This window comes from Ranitomeya variabilis, chromosome 2 (assembly GCF_051348905.1).
Source record: "Ranitomeya variabilis isolate aRanVar5 chromosome 2, aRanVar5.hap1, whole genome shotgun sequence".
Classification (NCBI taxonomy): Eukaryota; Metazoa; Chordata; class Amphibia; order Anura; family Dendrobatidae; genus Ranitomeya; species Ranitomeya variabilis.
Window position 1 is genome coordinate 470,480,511 of NC_135233.1, and position 17,576 is coordinate 470,498,086.

The 17,576-nt window shown below is 43.1% G+C and overlaps 1 pseudogene; it reads right to left on the reverse strand.

The window, feature by feature from the left end:
* Positions 1-3,219: 3,219 nt before the first annotated feature.
* The window catches only part of LOC143803841 (bestrophin-1-like), an 82,236-nt pseudogene continuing 67,879 nt past the window's right edge, over positions 3,220-17,576 (reverse strand).

The following is a 17,576-nucleotide window of genomic DNA, read 5'->3' on the forward strand; positions in this document are numbered from 1 at the left end:
ATCATCACTGTCCCCAATGGGGCTCACAATCTAAATTCCCTATCAGTATGTCTTTGGTATGTGGGAGGAAACCGGCGTACACAGAGGAAACCCACGCAAACATGGGGAGAACATACAAACTCCTTACACATCATCTTTGTCAGTACTCATGTCTCCTACATTTCCTCCATCTTGTTTTTCATCATGAGACACAAGGTCACCTTGAGTGGCCATTACAGACACGTGCCTCACATCTTGTTCACTCTCCACATTACAGTCAATCTTGGGAACATCACTAATTTCCTTAGAAATTCTTTCTACACAGTCTTTTTTGGATTTCTCTGAAACAAACTTATGAACTACGTCAACCAAATGTAAAATATTTTTCAGTTTCTCTTTTTCTCTGGATATTAGATATTGAAATATCTCAGCTTGTAGTTCCTTTGTTGGACAACGCTAGGCTCTGGTCTCAGCACGTCTGGCATTTGTAATGCTACTACTTGTCAATCCATCTGGCACCTGTTAGCCCTTATTCATATGTTCTCTGTGTGATTCTTGTGACTTGAAGTTTTGTAGTGGAATTCCTGAAAACTTGCAAAATTGAAGTTTAGCGAAGCTCTCGTCCCCCGTGTGCAAGGAGAAGGAAATCCACGCAAAAATAGCCCAAAAAAATCAAATCTGGCTGGCTTGGCCAATGTTAAATATGCTTACTTTGCACATTTACTTAATCAGGACTCTTTACCAGATGCGTTACTCTTAAAGAAAAAATGTCATGATATTTTCATTAAAATGTAGTGGTTTATTGAAATGTCCTCAGAAAAACCACATTGCAGCAAAATATAAAATGGGTAAAATAGTTACAAACAGATTGTCCATTTGTTCCTCATCTTTCCTGAGATGGTAAAAAGCGTCTGTCTTTCTGTCGTAGAATAGAAGTCATCATGGCTACCAGTTGTTCATTCCTTCTATGAGTTGTCTGAAGTCCGTGGAGAATGATGGAGAAGCAGGCAGGAGGTGACCCCCACGTGACAACCCCCTCCTCCTAAGAGCTGTAATTATAAATGTGTCCCACAGACCACGTGTTCTCTCTATATGGTGTTAACTTATACTCTGAGCTATATATACAGGAATAGCTTTTGTAATGTCAGCGAAAGACAATGTGCTCAGAACAGAATTGAGAATAAGAATAATTCAATTATTAATTAATATTTAACAGTGCACAAAATAAGGTATTGTGAGAATATAAAGATATATAACGAGTTTGATACAACAAATTATAAGAGCCTCAGATATGGTCCATGATTCCACCCCAGGTCCACACATTACATTACATGTCCTGCGCCCACATATGTGGTTAGTCCTTCATTATGGTAAATGGAAAGTACATACAGAAAAAAAAAAATAACACCTTACTGCCCATGACATATACTATTACTTTATGGGCACGTGGAATTTAACATGAACTGTGCTGTTATTATGGAAATAGGGCTATGCAGGCTTAGCAGATGAGCCCGTGCTTCAAGAAGTGAGTATCAGCCTGTCACTGCCAAGCTCAGTGCTGGCACCAATCCCAACAGTTTAACCCTTTAGACGCAGTGGTCAATAGAGACCGCCACATCTAGATGGGGGACAGAGGGAGAGGGAAGATGCTTCCTCTGTATTTTCATTAGCACCCTCTTGCAATCACGGGGTGCTGATGGCTATCATGACAAGCCGAGACCTAACAATAACCTCTGGCTCTACCAATAATGGAATCCTATTAATCCCTGCTATCATGAATACAATTATCATTGAGTATATTCCCTAGTATTCAAAAAAATATCTTTATTAAACATACAAAGGTATATATAGAGGTAAAAGAACATGTAGCAATGTAAAGTCATTATTGACGCGTGTCAGGTAGAAAAGAGTGAATGTCACATGTGGTAAAGGGGCAGGAAGAGCAGCAGCAGATAGTATATATCAATGTAAAGTGCTAGTGGTTCAGTGCCTTACATATAAGAATGTATGAGGATGCAAAAGGTTTCATGGCATTATATCTACTCTTTTAGAGTAGCCATTATAGCTGTAAATCTAAAGGATATATCCTAATTATAACAATTGCATCCATGAATACATATACAAAAGGCTCGTACCCATTGTTCCCCAAACGCGACAACACGCCAATAGCCCCAACATGCGTTTCGCATTGGCTTCCTCAGGTGGCCATAGATGGAAGTGTGTCTCAGCTATTCTTTATATAATTCCAATCACAGGTGTGCAAACTATTGATCTTACTTGCGGCGCATGTGTCACATATTCCACCATGGAAGTTGCATCCCATCTGGCCGCCCATGACGATGCGGGTCACGGGGAACTCCCAATGACTTTATTGACTTGCACGTGTCATAATCAGGTGCTGCTATGGATGCACCGGTTTTAAAGACGTCGGAGACATGCGCACAGATAATTTCCTGTCCAGAAATACAGGAAGCGCCTATCCAATAACATGGGTACCATATTAGGTATGAGCAGAAAACGGCAGATATTTAACATTGCACACATATTCCACAAACAAATGGAAGACATTTATAAAGATTTGACATAGTCTAGTATCATCAATATTAACTTTAGCAGTGTGCACAATGCAAAATAAGTAAAATGACAAAAATAGAAAAGGGGACTACAAATTAAAAATCACTCCAGAGACCACATATTCTTATAAATAGGAAATGAAGCGCAGTTGTTCATGAAGACCGTGGTTCCCTGAAAAATCCGTACAGGAAAAATGCCCACACGGAAAATTGCCAATTGCAGCATCACAAAGTTTCAGATCTATGATATCTGAGGTGAGAGGTGAGGATGTTCACATGATATGCGATCAACTTGTGATTTACAGTTGACCTAGTGCAAAACTGATGAAGATCTGTGGTTTGTAGCAGTCTGTCATTATCAGCAATAGATAGATCTAGTCTGCTCTCATCTCTCACTGATTCTGCCTTACTCCTCCCACCAGCCCAAAACAGCAGCACAGGCAGAACCAGCAGCAGTGTGATTCCTATGCCCAGGGCAGCCGTATTTGCAGAGTTTAAGTGTCGTGCAGCTACACTTACACTCCTGCAAAGCAAAATGGCAGCACCCAGTGGCTGAAAGAAAATTAATAGAAAAACAATAAATACGATGCACTTGAAAATATTTTTATAACTTAAGGAATTTAACATTTTTATTTTTTTTACAATATTAAAACGTAGCACCTTCCTTTTAAGATCCTGACCTCTCATCGAAAGGGGTAGACATGAATACATTTTGATCACGTAGGGTCTTTCCACCCCTGTTTCCCACGTCTCGGTGTGTAAAGTGTGGGAGTCCTAGAGGTATGCCGCTCTGTCTTCTCATTAACAAGCTCTGTCGTGAGTTAGAACGAGGTGGACTTGGGGAATGAACTCCCAGTAGACGCCCAAGTGGTCCAATCAATGGGGTAGAGTGATTGGCCTCTTCATTCTCATTTATCTGCTCAAGAGGAGGAAACTCCAAATCCTCCTTTTGCAAACTGGAAGGTAAAAATGGAACAATAAATTGTCCTGTAAAATACTGTAAATCATAATACAATGTTTTAATTGTGTGCTTGTATTTCTGTAATGCCACAGCTCTGTGTTGGGTCAGTATACCATACAATAAAATCTGTTTGAGCTGACCACCCTAAATTTCATTAAAAATGGTCTTCTAGAGGGGAGGTTCTTTCAAAAAGGTATACCAAACCGGCATTTATGATGGAGCTGACCAGACAAATGGTGATCAGCATGGTACATGATGAAACAAAAATTAAACTAGATATAGGGGTAGTCTTTTTTTTTAGAAGATTCCTTGCATGTTGGAAGGTTGCATGGTAGAATAGAAAGTTGGGATAGTGAATAATTATAAAATTTCTATTAAATGCTACAACTTTGATTTGTATAATGGAAGAAATAACAGCTAGTAGTTGCTGACTAAAAGTATGTTTATACTGCCTAGTGTGTGGGAAGATCAGCGATAAAGTGTCATCTTATGACTGCTGTTAAGATTGTTAGAATAGGAACCAGATTGTTTAGGAGGGTCACATTACTGATTACTATAGTTCTTAAGATCGGAAATTGGGAAAACATGACATTTCATAGATGGTGGTTAGGGCTTTTTCAGACAACTGTAGTGTTGATCCTAGTGCGATCCATCACAACATAGGATCACACTCAGATCAATGGTATTCAGTGAGGCCATGCACATGTCCAGTTGTTTGCTCTGAGCATGTAGACCGGGGAAAAAGATCACAGCATGCATGATTTGCCTCCAATAATCCGATTACACTCGCACACTCATGTCTATGGGTCTGTGAAAAACATTGGAACACTCTCGGATGACATCTGAGTGGGGTCCAATTTTCATGGACAGATTGGATGGAGAAGATGGAGAAACTTTAATTCTCCACATCCAAGAAAATTAGATCACATGCTGATCACACTCGGAGTTTTATCAGAGTGTGATTAGTGTAATCAGCCCGGTTTTCTTGGATGGAGAACATATCGTTTTCTCAGCCTTTTGAGTGATGCAAAAAGATTTGGGCTGCTAATTTCCATTGTCCAGTCCACTCCTCTATGGCAGCTGGACCAAGAAAATTCACGTCATGACATTGCATGACCACTAGTGACTAGTAAATGCAAGATGCGCCCAAGATGCCAGGCTGAGGATACCGACCACAGAAGTGAAGACTGCCCAGTTTTGTCTGCCAAGGAAGACCGGACTAGTGCCTAGTGCAATATACCCAGATCAACATTGTTATGATGCCCAGCACATCATGCAGTCAGTATGGTCTACGCTAGACACTAGATGTGCTTTTTCTATTTTGATAAGTTGCCTTTACATGTGTCCTGACTTAAAGGGTTTTCCCATGAACACAGTTAATTTTAATCAATATAACTTGGGCTAATAATAAATTTCACAATTAAATGTGTTTAAATAAAATGTTCCCGTGCTGAAATAATCTTATAAATGTGTCCTTACTGTGTAATGGCCGTGTCTGACCGTACAGGAATATGGTCTGATCATACCACAGCTCCTGGGCAGGGGGAAAGCAAAAGAGTATACAGACATTACAGCATGGGACCACAAATAATTGTTTATTTGACGTAAAACATTTTAAAAAATGCTTTACCTCACAAAAAGAATAATCTGCAATCTCATGCTGTCCTGTCTGTATACTTTTTTGCTTCCCCCCTGCCCAGGAGCTGTGGTATGATCAGACCATGTTCCTGTACGGTCAGATAAATGTGCCCCTGCTGTGTACTGTGTAATGGCCTGTGTAGAATACAATCTACGGAGACGTAAAAATTGCCCGGTAGGAACCGACTGGATCATATGTCCCGGATTGGACGAAGTCGCATGCAGCATGTTCGTGGAGGTTGGTTTACGAAAAATATTCGTCTGTATTTCTCCTTTGTCGTCCTTATGTAAAAATACATCCAAGAACTCAATGGTCATTACGTCCTTCACATTGATTGTCAGCTTGATGGAAATTTGCCGTGGCAGAATATGAACTGAAATATGGCTGAAAAAGCAGGAAATGGACTCCAACTAGAGATTATCATGTAACCTGAATGATAGTAGTACAATTGTATGCTAATTAGCATTATATGCTTGTAATAAAGATATATTGGGTTATTTGGTGCTTTGTATTTTCAATTGATGCCATATGTGTTCATGTATTTTAATGTCAGCTGTGCCCGGCAATATACATCTAGTAATATGGGTCACGGTGATCTAAATGTTTTGTTTCGTTGTGTGTACTCTATTTACATGTATGCTTAGTCTCAGCGTTCCTTCCCCTGCACGCGCATGAGGCTCGCTCCTGGCCACGCCTGCTGGCTTTCGGCGTCTGGTGACGTGGTTGGGGCCCGCCCCGGCTCCGCCCACACTATGACGCCGACGCCTTCCGGCGTCGCTTGTGACCTAGCAACAGCGCGCGTCATATCCGGGGGAAGGATACATTACATCTGGTTTTGCGGGGTACCACGCTGCATCCCGGAACTATAAAATGATTGAGACATATGCATTCATCAGGCCCCTTGAGAAAGGTGTCCGAAACGCGCGTCGGGGCGGAAGCACGAAGCCCGGTGGCAGTAGCGGTGTACACTCCATCCATCTAAGGTAATTATACCATCCCAATTATTATAGGCCTAATGTGGTCTGGATGGGGGCTATTGAATGGAGAGGCAGTCTAATGTGACTGATTAATAGTGGTGGTATATAGGGTTAATTTATGTATGGATATGCACTTTAAAACTATATTTCTATCTATCTGTTTATTGTGGTTAATACCATTTCCCCACTAATACCCATTATGGGAGGAAGCTGCCTGTCATTTGGCTCTGTGCGTCAGCACTAGTGATGGTGTGAGATATATCGGTTGGCAGTATGATTTTAAATGATTTAATGCTGAATAAAATTATGGTTTTTATATAAATATAATTGCCTTACGATCATCCTTTTTTGAAGTTCTATCTACTTCCCAGTCTTGTAGTTTAATACCCAAATCTTTTCCCCAATTAGAGATAAAGGCTCGCTTGACGGGGATTGTATTAATTAGAATCTCTTGGTAGAGTTTGATTAGGACTCCTCTTGGTGGTTTATGCTGAGCTAAAAGTTTTTCAAAAGTCTTCAACTCTCTGCAGGATTCCCAAACCAAGGTAGGATTTGATGGAGTTCTTAAGTCTATTGTAGTGGAGAAAATTAAAGTGATAGTGAGGGAATTTTGTTTGCAACTCTGTCAATGGGAGTAGAGCCCCATCTGTCATAGAACACTCCAGATTATCCCTAATCCTGCAGAGAGTCAGAATCTATGATTATGGAACGATCTAAGCAAAGTCCTGGAAGGTCCATCACTCTGGTTAAAGGGGACGGTAGGGGCATTAATAATTGTAAATATTTCGATCATATCCGAATTATGTTTTTGGAAATTGCATTTCAGATTTTTAGGTTGTAAATAAACTCTTTAGAGGGGTGAAGTATTGTGGAGAAAGGTACTGGAATTGATGTGTCTGCAATCTGTGTCCAGAGCTTATGTGGGTTTTCTCTCCACCAGTCGACTATAAGAGATAGCGTCGCCACAATGTGGTATTTCTGTGGGTCTGGAGCTCCCATACCCCCTTTGGATTTAGGAAGTGAGAGTGTATTATAGTTGAGTCTAGGTTTAGAGTCTCTCCAAATATGTCTTCCAAAGATAGAGCAGACCTTTTGGAAAAATGTATTGGGGATGGCTATGGGCAGAATTCTTGAAATGTAGCTAAACTTAAGAAGCATGAAACCTTTAGGCCATGTGCACACGTTCAGTATTTTTCGCGTTTTTTTCGCGTTTTTTCGCTATAAAAACGTGATAAAAACGCGAAAAAAACGCTAACATATGCCTCCCATTATTTTCAGTGTATTCCGCATTTTTTGTGCAAATGTAGCCTTTTTTTCCACGAAAAAATCGCATCGCGGAAAAAAAAGCAACATGTTCATTAAAATGCGGAATTGCAGGGGATTCCGCACACCTAGGAGTGCATTGATCTGCTTACTTCCCGCACGGGGCTGTGCCCACCATGCGGGAAGTAAGCAGATTATGTGCGGTTGGTACCCAGGGTGGAGGATAGGAGACTCTCCTCCACGCACTGGGCACCATATAATTGGTCAAAAAAAAAGAATTAAAATAAAAAATAGTGATATACTCACCTTCGATGTCTTCCCGCCTCTTCACTGCACGCTGCCGCTTCGGTTCCTGTAGCTGGTGTGCGGTGAAGGACCTGCGATGACGTCACGGTCCTGTGATTGGTCGAGACCGGTCATGTGACCGCTCACGTGACCGCGACATCATGGAAGGTCCTGCGCGCACACACCATCTATACGGAACGGACGCCGGTGAGATCAGCTGTCTGCGGGTGAGTATAAGCATTTTTTTAATTTTTTTTATTATTTTTAAACATTCTATCTTTTACTATAGATGCTGCATAAGCTGCATCTTTAGTAAAAAGATGGTCACACTTGTCAAACGCTATGTTTGACAAGTGTGACCAACCTGTCAGTCAGTTTTCCAAGCGATGCTACAGATCGCTTGGAAAACTTTAGCATTCTGCAAGCTAATTACGCTTGCAGAATGCTGAAAAAAACGGAAAAAAAACGCAAAAAAAAAACAGTGGGAGATTAATATTGCCCTTTCAGCTTGTGTGCCAGTCTTGACTCCTGGGTGTGCCACCTCTCTCTCTCAAATTGTGGGCCATAGAAAGCCTATTTATTTTTTTCCTTGATTTGGGTTCTAAAATCTACCTTAAACAAACACTACATCAATCAGTGGTAGAAAAATATTGGCCTCAGTCAGGGCTTGTGTGCCACTCCTGACTCCTGTGTGTGCCATCTCTCACTCAGTGGGCCATAGAAAGCCTATTTATTTTTTTGCTTGATTTGGGTTCTAAAATCTACCTTTAAAAAAATCACTACATCAATCAGTGTGAGAAAAATATTGGCCTCAGTCAGGGCTTGTGTGCCACTCCTGACTCCTGTGTGTGCCATCTCTCACTCAGTGGGCCATAGAAAGCCTATTTATTTTTTTCCTTGATTTGGGTTCTAAAATCTACCTTAAAAAAAAACACTACATCAATCAGTGGTAGAAAAATATTGGCCTCAGTCAGGGCTTGTGTGCCACTCCTGACTCCTGTGTGTGCCATCTCTCACTCAGTGGGCCATAGAAAGCCTATTTATTTTTTTGCTTGATTTGGGTTCTAAAATCTACCAGAAAAAAAAATAAAACATCAATCAGTGGGAGATTAATATTGGCCTCAGGGCTTGTGTGCCACTCCTGACTCCTGTGTGTGCTATCTCTCACTCAGTGGGCCATAGAAAGCCTATTTATTTTTTTGCTTGATTTGGGTTCTAAAATCTACCAGAAAAAAAAATAAAAACATCAATCAGTGGGAGATTAATATTGGCCTCAGGGCTTGTGTGCCACTCCTGACTCCTGTGTGTGCCATCTCTCACTCAGTGGGCCATAGAAAGCCTATTTATTTTTTTGCTTGATTTGGGTTCTAAAATCTACCTTTAAAAAAATCACTACATCAATCAGTGGGAGAAAAATATTGGCCTCAGTCAGGGCTTGTGTGCCACTCCTGACTCCTGTGTGTGCCATCTCTCACTCAGTGGGCCATAGAAAGCCTATTTATTTTTTTGCTTGATTTGGGTTCTAAAATCTACCAGAAAAAAAATTAAAACATCAATCAGTGGGAGATTAATATTGGCCTCAGGGCTTGTGTGCCACTCCTGACTCCTGTGTGTGCTATCTCTCACTCAGTGGGCCATAGAAAGCCTATTTATTTTTTTGCTTGATTTGGGTTCTAAAATCTACCAGAAAAAAAAATAAAACATCAATCAGTGGGAGATTAATATTGGCCTCAGGGCTTGTGTGCCACTCCTGACTCCTGTGTGTGCTATCTCTCACTCAGTGGGCCATAGAAAGCCTATTTATTTTTTTGCTTGATTTGGGTTCTAAAATCTACCAGAAAAAAAATAAAAACATCAATCAGTGGGAGATTAATATTGGCCTCAGGGCTTGTGTGCCACTCCTGACTCCTGTGTGAGCCATCTCTCACTCAGTGGGCCATAGAAAGCCTATTTATTTTTTTGCTTGATTTGGGTTCTAAAATCTACCTTTACAAAAATCACTACATCAATCAGTGGGAGAAAAATATTGGCCTCAGTCAGGGCTTGTGTGCCACTCCTGACTCCTGTGTGTGCCATCTCTCACTCAGTGGGCCATAGAAAGCCTATTTATTTTTTTGCTTGATTTGGGTTCTAAAATCTACCAGAAAAAAAATTAAAACATCAATCAGTGGGAGATTAATATTGGCCTCAGGGCTTGTGTGCCACTCCTGACTCCTGTGTGTGCTATCTCTCACTCAGTGGGCCATAGAAAGCCTATTTATTTTTTTGCTTGATTTGGGTTCTAAAATCTACCTTTAAAAAAATCACTACATCAATCAGTGGGAGAAAAATATTGGCCTCAGTCAGGGCTTGTGTGCCACTCCTGACTCCTTTGTGTGCCATCTCTCACTCAGTGGGCCATAGAAAGCCTATTTATTTTATTTTTTTATTATTTGGTTTCTAAAGTCTCCCTGAAAAAAAAAAAACTGTGGGAGATTAATATTGCCCTTTCAGCTTGTGTGCCAGTCTTGACTCCTGGGTGTGCCACCTCTCTCTCTCAAATTGTGGGCCATATAAAGCCTATCTATTTTTTTCCTTGATTTGGGTTCTAAAATCTACCTTAAAAAAACACTACATCAATCAGTGTGAGAAAAATATTGGCCTCAGTCAGGGCTTGTGTGCCACTCCTGACTCCTGTGTGTGCCATCTCTCACTCAGTGGGCCATAGAAAGCCTATTTATTTTTTTGCTTGATTTGGGTTCTAAAATCTACCTTTAAAAAAATCACTACATCAATCAGTGTGAGAAAAATATTGGCCTCAGTCAGGGCTTGTGTGCCACTCCTGACTCCTGTGTGTGCCATCTCTCACTCAGTGGGCCATAGAAAGCCTATTTATTTTTTTCCTTGATTTGGGTTCTAAAATCTACCTTAAAAAAAACACTACATCAATCAGTGGTAGAAAAATATTGGCCTCAGTCAGGGCTTGTGTGCCACTCCTGACTCCTGTGTGTGCCATCTCTCACTCAGTGGGCCATAGAAAGCCTATTTATTTTTTTCCTTGATTTGGGTTCTAAAATCTACCAGAAAAAAAATTAAAACATCAATCAGTGGGAGATTAATATTGGCCTCAGGGCTTGTGTGCCACTCCTGACTCCTGTGTGTGCTATCTCTCACTCAGTGGGCCATAGAAAGCCTATTTATCTTTTTGCTTGATTTGGGTTCTAAAATCTACCAGAAAAAAAAATAAAAACATCAATCAGTGGGAGATTAATATTGGCCTCAGGGCTTGTGTGCCACTCCTGACTCCTGTGTGTGCCATCTCTCACTCAGTGGGCCATAGAAAGCCTATTTATTTTTTTCCTTGATTTGGGTTCTAAAATCTACCTTAAAAAAAACACTACATCAATCAGTGGTAGAAAAATATTGGCCTCAGTCAGGGCTTGTGTGCCACTCCTGACTCCTGTGTGTGCCATCTCTCACTCAGTGGGCCATAGAAAGCCTATTTATTTTTTTCCTTGATTTGGGTTCTAAAATCTACCTTAAAAAAAACACTACATCAATCAGTGGTAGAAAAATATTGGCCTCAGTCAGGGCTTGTGTGCCACTCCTGACTCCTGTGTGTGCCATCTCTCACTCAGTGGGCCATAGAAAGCCTATTTATTTTTTTGCTTGATTTGGGTTCTAAAATCTACCTTTAAAAAAATCACTACATCAATCAGTGGGAGAAAAATATTGGCCTCAGTCAGGGCTTGTGTGCCACTCCTGACTCCTGTGTGTGCCATCTCTCACTCAGTGGGCCATAGAAAGCCTATTTATTTTTTTTTATTATTATTTGGTTTCTAAAGTCTCCCTGAAAAAAAAAAAAAAAAAAACAGTGGGAGATTAATATTGCCCTTTCAGCTTGTGTGCCAGTCTTGACTCCTGGGTGTGCCACCTCTCTCTCTCAAATTGTGGGCCATAGAAAGCCTATTTATTTTTTTCCTTGATTTGGGTTCTAATATCTACCTTAAAAAAAACACTACATCAATCAGTGGTAGAAAAATATTGGCCTCAGTCAGGGCTTGTGTGCCACTCCTGACTCCTGTGTGTGCCATCTCTCACTCAGTGGGCCATAGAAAGCCTATTTATTTTTTTGCTTGATTTGGGTTCTAAAATCTACCAGAAAAAAAATTAAAACATCAATCAGTGGGAGATTAATATTGGCCTCAGGGCTTGTGTGCCACTCCTGACTCCTGTGTGTGCCATCTCTCACTCAGTGGGCCCTAGAAAGTCTTTTTATTTTTTTAGTATTTGGTTTCTAAATTGTCCCTGAAAGAAATCATTTGATCTTATTTGGTTTCTAAAGTCTCCCTGAGGAAAAAAAAAAAAAAAAAAGGTGTGAGATTAATATTGACATTTGTGCTTGAGTGACAGTCCTGCGTGTGTGGCATCTCTGTGATTTGGTGCCACAGAAAACAGTGTGTGTAACATTGTGCCTGATTTTCCTTGTGGTCTCAACAACCTGTTAAGGGATATTGAAATCATACTGAAGTTATAGCTCACCGTGTAAGTTGTTTGACAGCAACAAATAAAGTTACTTTGGTTACGTTTTTAAAACAATGAGGAAGTCTGGTGCAAGAGGTCGTGGCCGTGGGCGTTCATTGTCAGCTGGTAATGATGGTAGTGGTAGTGGAGCATCAGGTGGGCGTGGGGATAAAAATATTCCACCTAAGTCTGGAGCTGTGGAGCCAGTTTCGTCGTCTGGCTACACAAGGCCTCGAAAGCTCTCTTTTCTGGGAGTAGGAAAACCGCTTTTAAAGCCGGAGCAGCAACAGCAAGTTTTGGCTTACATTGCAGACTCAGCCTCTAGCTCTTTTGCCTCCTCTTCTGAAACTGGTAAATGTAAAAGCAGCGCGTCGCTTGTGGATGTTCACGGTCAGGGACAAGTCACTTCCTTGTCCTCTTCAGCAAAAACAACAACAAGAGAGAAGGATGCAGCAGGCGACACAACGGGTTACTCCATGGAGCTCTTTACACATACCGTCCCTGGCTTAGAAAGTGAAACACTTAACAGGCCATGCCCATTACAAGTAGATTCTGACATGGAGTGCACTGATGCACAGCCACAGCCATAGTACTATGCTGCTCCTTTGACTCAGACCACAACATTGCCCTCTCAGGGTACTGATCCGCAATCAGACCCTGATGAGACTATGTTGCCCCGCCACGAACGCTATACCACCGACCGACACGGTGACACAGACGAAGTTGCACACGAGCTCGAAGAGGAGGTAATAGATGACCCAGTTGTTGACCCCGATTGGCAGCCATTGGGGGAACAGAGTGCAGGCGGCAGTAGTTCAGAAGCGGAGGTGGAGGAGGGGCCGCAGCAGGCATCAACATCGCAACAGGTTCCATCTGCCGGGCCCGTATCTGGCCCAAAACGCGTGTCAAAGCCAAAACCTGTTGGAGGACAGCGTGGCCATCCGGTTAAAGCTCAGTCTGCAATCCCTGAAAAGGGATCCGATGCTAGGAAGAGTGCAGTCTGGCATTTTTTGAAACAACATCCAATTGATCAGCGCAAAGTCATCTGTCAAAAATGTTCAACTAGCTTAAGCAGAGGTCAGAATCTGAAAAGTCTCAATACTAGTTGCATGCATAGACACTTAACCACCATGCATTTTCAAGCCTGGACTAACTACCAAACGTCCCTTAAGGTTGTAGCACCCTCGGCCAATGAAGCTAGTCAGCAACGCAACATCCCTTCCGTCACTGTAAGGCCACCATTTTCCGCACCACCGGCAGTATCTGTGCAGGTTTCTTTGCCAGCCAAAAGCAGTCAGGGTCAGGGAATCACCAGTTTTGTAGGAGGAAATATTGCATCTAGGGCACCGGCGGAAACAATACCGTCTCCAACCGTCTCTCAGTCTGCCATGTCCACCGGCACACCCGCAAGTTCCGCGTTCTCCATCTCTCCAGTTCAGCTCACACTACATGAGACTCTGGTTAGGAAAAGGAAGTACTTATCCTCGCATCCGCATACACAGGGTTTTAACGCCCACATAGCTAGACTAATCTCGTTAGAGATGATGCCCTACCGGTTAGTTGAAAGCAAAGCTTTCAAAGCCCTGATGGAGTACGCTGAACCACGATACGAGCTACCCAGTCGACACTTTTTTTCAAGAAAAGCCATCCCAGCCCTGCACCAGCATGTTAAACAGCGCATCGTCCATGCACTCAGGCAATCTGTGAGTACAAAGGTGCACCTGACTACAGATGCATGGACCAGTAGGCATGGCCAGGGACGTTATGTGTCCATCACGGCACACTGGGTGAATGTGGTGGATGCAGGGTCCACAGGGGACATCAATTTCGGGACAGTTGTGCCTAGCCCACGGTCTAGGAAACAGTTGGCTGTAGGCGTTCGCACCCCCTCCTCCTCCTCGTCCTCCTGCAGAAGCTACAGCTCTTCCACAGACCGCAGTCGGCCAACCACTCCATCGGCAGATGACACTGTTGCACACCAGTTGTCCCATTATGGGCCAGCTACTGGCAAGCGTCAGCAGGCTGTATTGGCTATGAAGTGTTTGGGCGACAACAGACACACCGCGGAAGTTCTGTCCGAGTTCTTGCAACAAGAAACGCAGTCGTGGCTGGGCACAGTAGATCTTGAGGCAGGCAAGGTAGTGAGTGATAACGGAAGGAATTTCATGGCTGCCATCTCCCTTTCCCAACTGAAACACATTCCTTGCCTGGCTCACACCTTAAACCTGGTGGTGCAGTGCTTATTGAAAACTTATCCTGGGTTCTCCGACCTGCTCCTCAAAGTGCGTGGACTTTGCTCACATATCTGACGTTCGCCTGTACACTCCAGCCGTATGCAGACCTATCAGCGGTCTTTGAACCTTCCCCAGCATCGCCTAATCATAGACGTTGCAACAAGGTGGAACTCAACACTGCACATGCTTCAGAGACTGTGCCAACAGAGGCGGGCTGTTATGTTTTTGTGGGAGGATACACATACACGGGCAGGCAGTAGGATGGCAGACATGGAGTTGTCAGGTGTGCAGTGGTCCAAGATACAAGACATGTGTCAAGTCCTTCAGTGTTTTGAGGAATGCACACGGCTGGTTAGTGCAGACAACGCCGTAATAAGCATGAGCATCCCCCTAATGCATCTGCTGATGCAAAGTTTGACGCACATAAAGGATCAGGCGTCTGCACCAGAGGAAGAGGAAAGCCTTGATGACAGTCAGCCATTGTCTGGTCAGGGCAGTGTACAGGACGAGGTAGCGGGCGAAGAGGAGGTGGAGGATGAGGAGGATGATGGGGATGAGTATATTTTTAATGCGGAAGCTTTCCCGGGGGCACTGGAAATTGGTTGCGTGGCAAGGCCGGGTTCTGGTTTTTTGAGGGACACAAGTGACGTAGATTTGCCTGAAACTGCCCCTCAACCAATCACAACCGGAGATTTTGTTATGGAAATATTAGGGTTGGATAAATATATCCCTGTGTGTGCTGTGGCCGCTCCCAATTAGACTGAGTATTTTGAGCGCTCATCAAGAATGGACTGTACACAACTGTGACAGAACAACATTCCATCAATACTGATACTTTATTGTACATACATAGTTTTATATTTTCACATAGAAAGGAGTGGTTAGGGGTTGTCAGGGGTGGTTAGTTAATTACCATATTGTCTAGCTCCTCTGTCATTGGTTATCTAAACATATATGGAATATTGTGATTAATGCTCATATGACTGCTGATCAAGCAACTAAACTCGAGTTCTCTGTCTGTAGGACAAAGATGACATTTGATCAGCAGTCACCAAACATCTGACCCTCTTCTGCTTTTAGGGGTGGAAAACCCCATATGATCTGTCTGGGTTATATCAGGCTTATATCAGTTCAGTTTGTGTCAGCCATTTTAAACCATTTATTATAATGTATATATTAGCTGTGAGCATATAAGTATATATTTGATTATAGAGGAGTATACATGCAAGTGAGATCTACATGATATATATATTTCTATCACAAGCCCCCCTTAGATATCACTTGCCCTAATCCTAGCCTCCTGTCCCAAAGCGCTGCAACTCTTTTGTGCTGTTGGCGAACTGACACAAGCCTAACGCCTGTGCCCCACTCCATACAGACTTTTCGCAAATGGGCGGTCAGGAGATCTGTCCCTAACGGGGGTTCGTTGCAATCAGTCTCTTAGTCAATAGCATGTGTAGTGAGCGATGTGCAGTCTTTATCAGGTAGGTCATCTGTTCGGTCAGGCAGGGCATCCACGACATCATTCTGGCTTGGGTGTCATCTTCTGGTAGGGGAGCTTTCTTGCCATGCGATGAGTGGATCCAAGCGAGTCTTCCCTCCAGTTTCACAGAGTTTGGTGTCATCAGCAGCACTTGAGCAGGACCATCAAATCTGGGATCGAGTGGTGTTCTCCTTACAAGCTTTTTCACCAACACCCAGTCTCCTGGCTTCTAGGAGTGCATACCGGACACTGAATCTGGATCTGGCAATGAAGAAAAAAACTCGAGAATGGATGTTAGCAAGTTTCTTGGTGAGTTCAATTACATAAGCAGACAAAGTATCATATTGCATAATCAGCTGCTAAGGGAAAGGATACCCCTAACCTGGGACTAGACACAAACAAAATTTCATATGGTGACAGCTTTCCTGGGCCTCTGGGAGTGTGCCTGAACACTGAGTAGTGTGATTGGGAGTGTGTAGGCCTAAGTCTGACCCTACTGCTGACTAGATCTCTCATGTGAGGTTTGCTGTGAATGCAGGTCCCTGGTCACTCTCTATCACTTCTGTGACCCCATGGCTGCATATCTCATCTCTGAGAGTAGCTTCTTTGCAGTAGTCTTTGCTGACTGGTTCCTCACTGGGAAAGCTTCTGGCCATCCTGAGAACACGTCCACGACCACAAGGACATATTCGAATCCTCCACTTGGCGGCATCTGGATGTGGTCTATCTGGATCCTCTGGAAGGGGTACAGTGGTCTGGCAAGACGATGTGTGGGAACTTTCTTCATTCTTCCAGGGTTGCATTTGCCACAGGTCAGACAGCTGTTTATGAACTTGGCTGTTAGATTGGAGATTTCTGGAGCGAACCAGTAAGCACCAATCGGATCATTCATCTGTGTCTTTAATCTGTGTGTGTGCCCATGTGCCCACTGGACCACCATAGGGTACATGCTTCGGGGTAAACAGGGTTTGTAGTCCATTGAGTATACCCTTCCTTCTTCATGTGTTGCTCTCTTCTGCATCCAACATTCCATCTTGTCCTTTGGGGCTTGCTCTTGCAACTTTTTTGAGCAGATCCCAGGATGTCATCTTGTCAGGTTTCCTGTCTTCAGCCGTCCTGTAGTAGCCGTCCGGCTCTACGACCTCTTCCACTTGTCCATATTGTCTTTCCTTGACTGTTTCTTTGGCTGCCATATCCGCCATGTTGTTGCCTCGTGCCCCTACTGTGTTCAGTTTTCCATGCGCTTTGACTTTTAGCATTGTCACCACTTTTGGAAGTTGAAGTGTGTTCAGCAGGTCCTTAATGGCTCCATTGATGCTTCACGGTTGTTCCGCTTGCTGTGAGGAAGTCCCTTGCAGCCCAGATGGGTCCGAAGTCATGTGCTATGCCATGCAAGTACCTTGAATCGGTAAACATTTTCTCAGTCTTGTCTTCTGCCATCTGGTAGGCCTTCATCAGCGCTATCAGTTCTGCTTCCTGGGCTGACAGACTGGGCGGCAGACTTCTGGACCACAGGATCTCTTAATTGCTGGTCGCTGCACCTCCCGTGTGGAATCTTTTTTCATCATCTGCAAATCTGGAGCCATCCACATAGAGGATCAACTCTGGGTTGGTCAGTGGCTCTTCTGCCACCTTGGGTAGTCCTGCTGTTTCCTGTTGCATGATGCTGAAGCAATCAT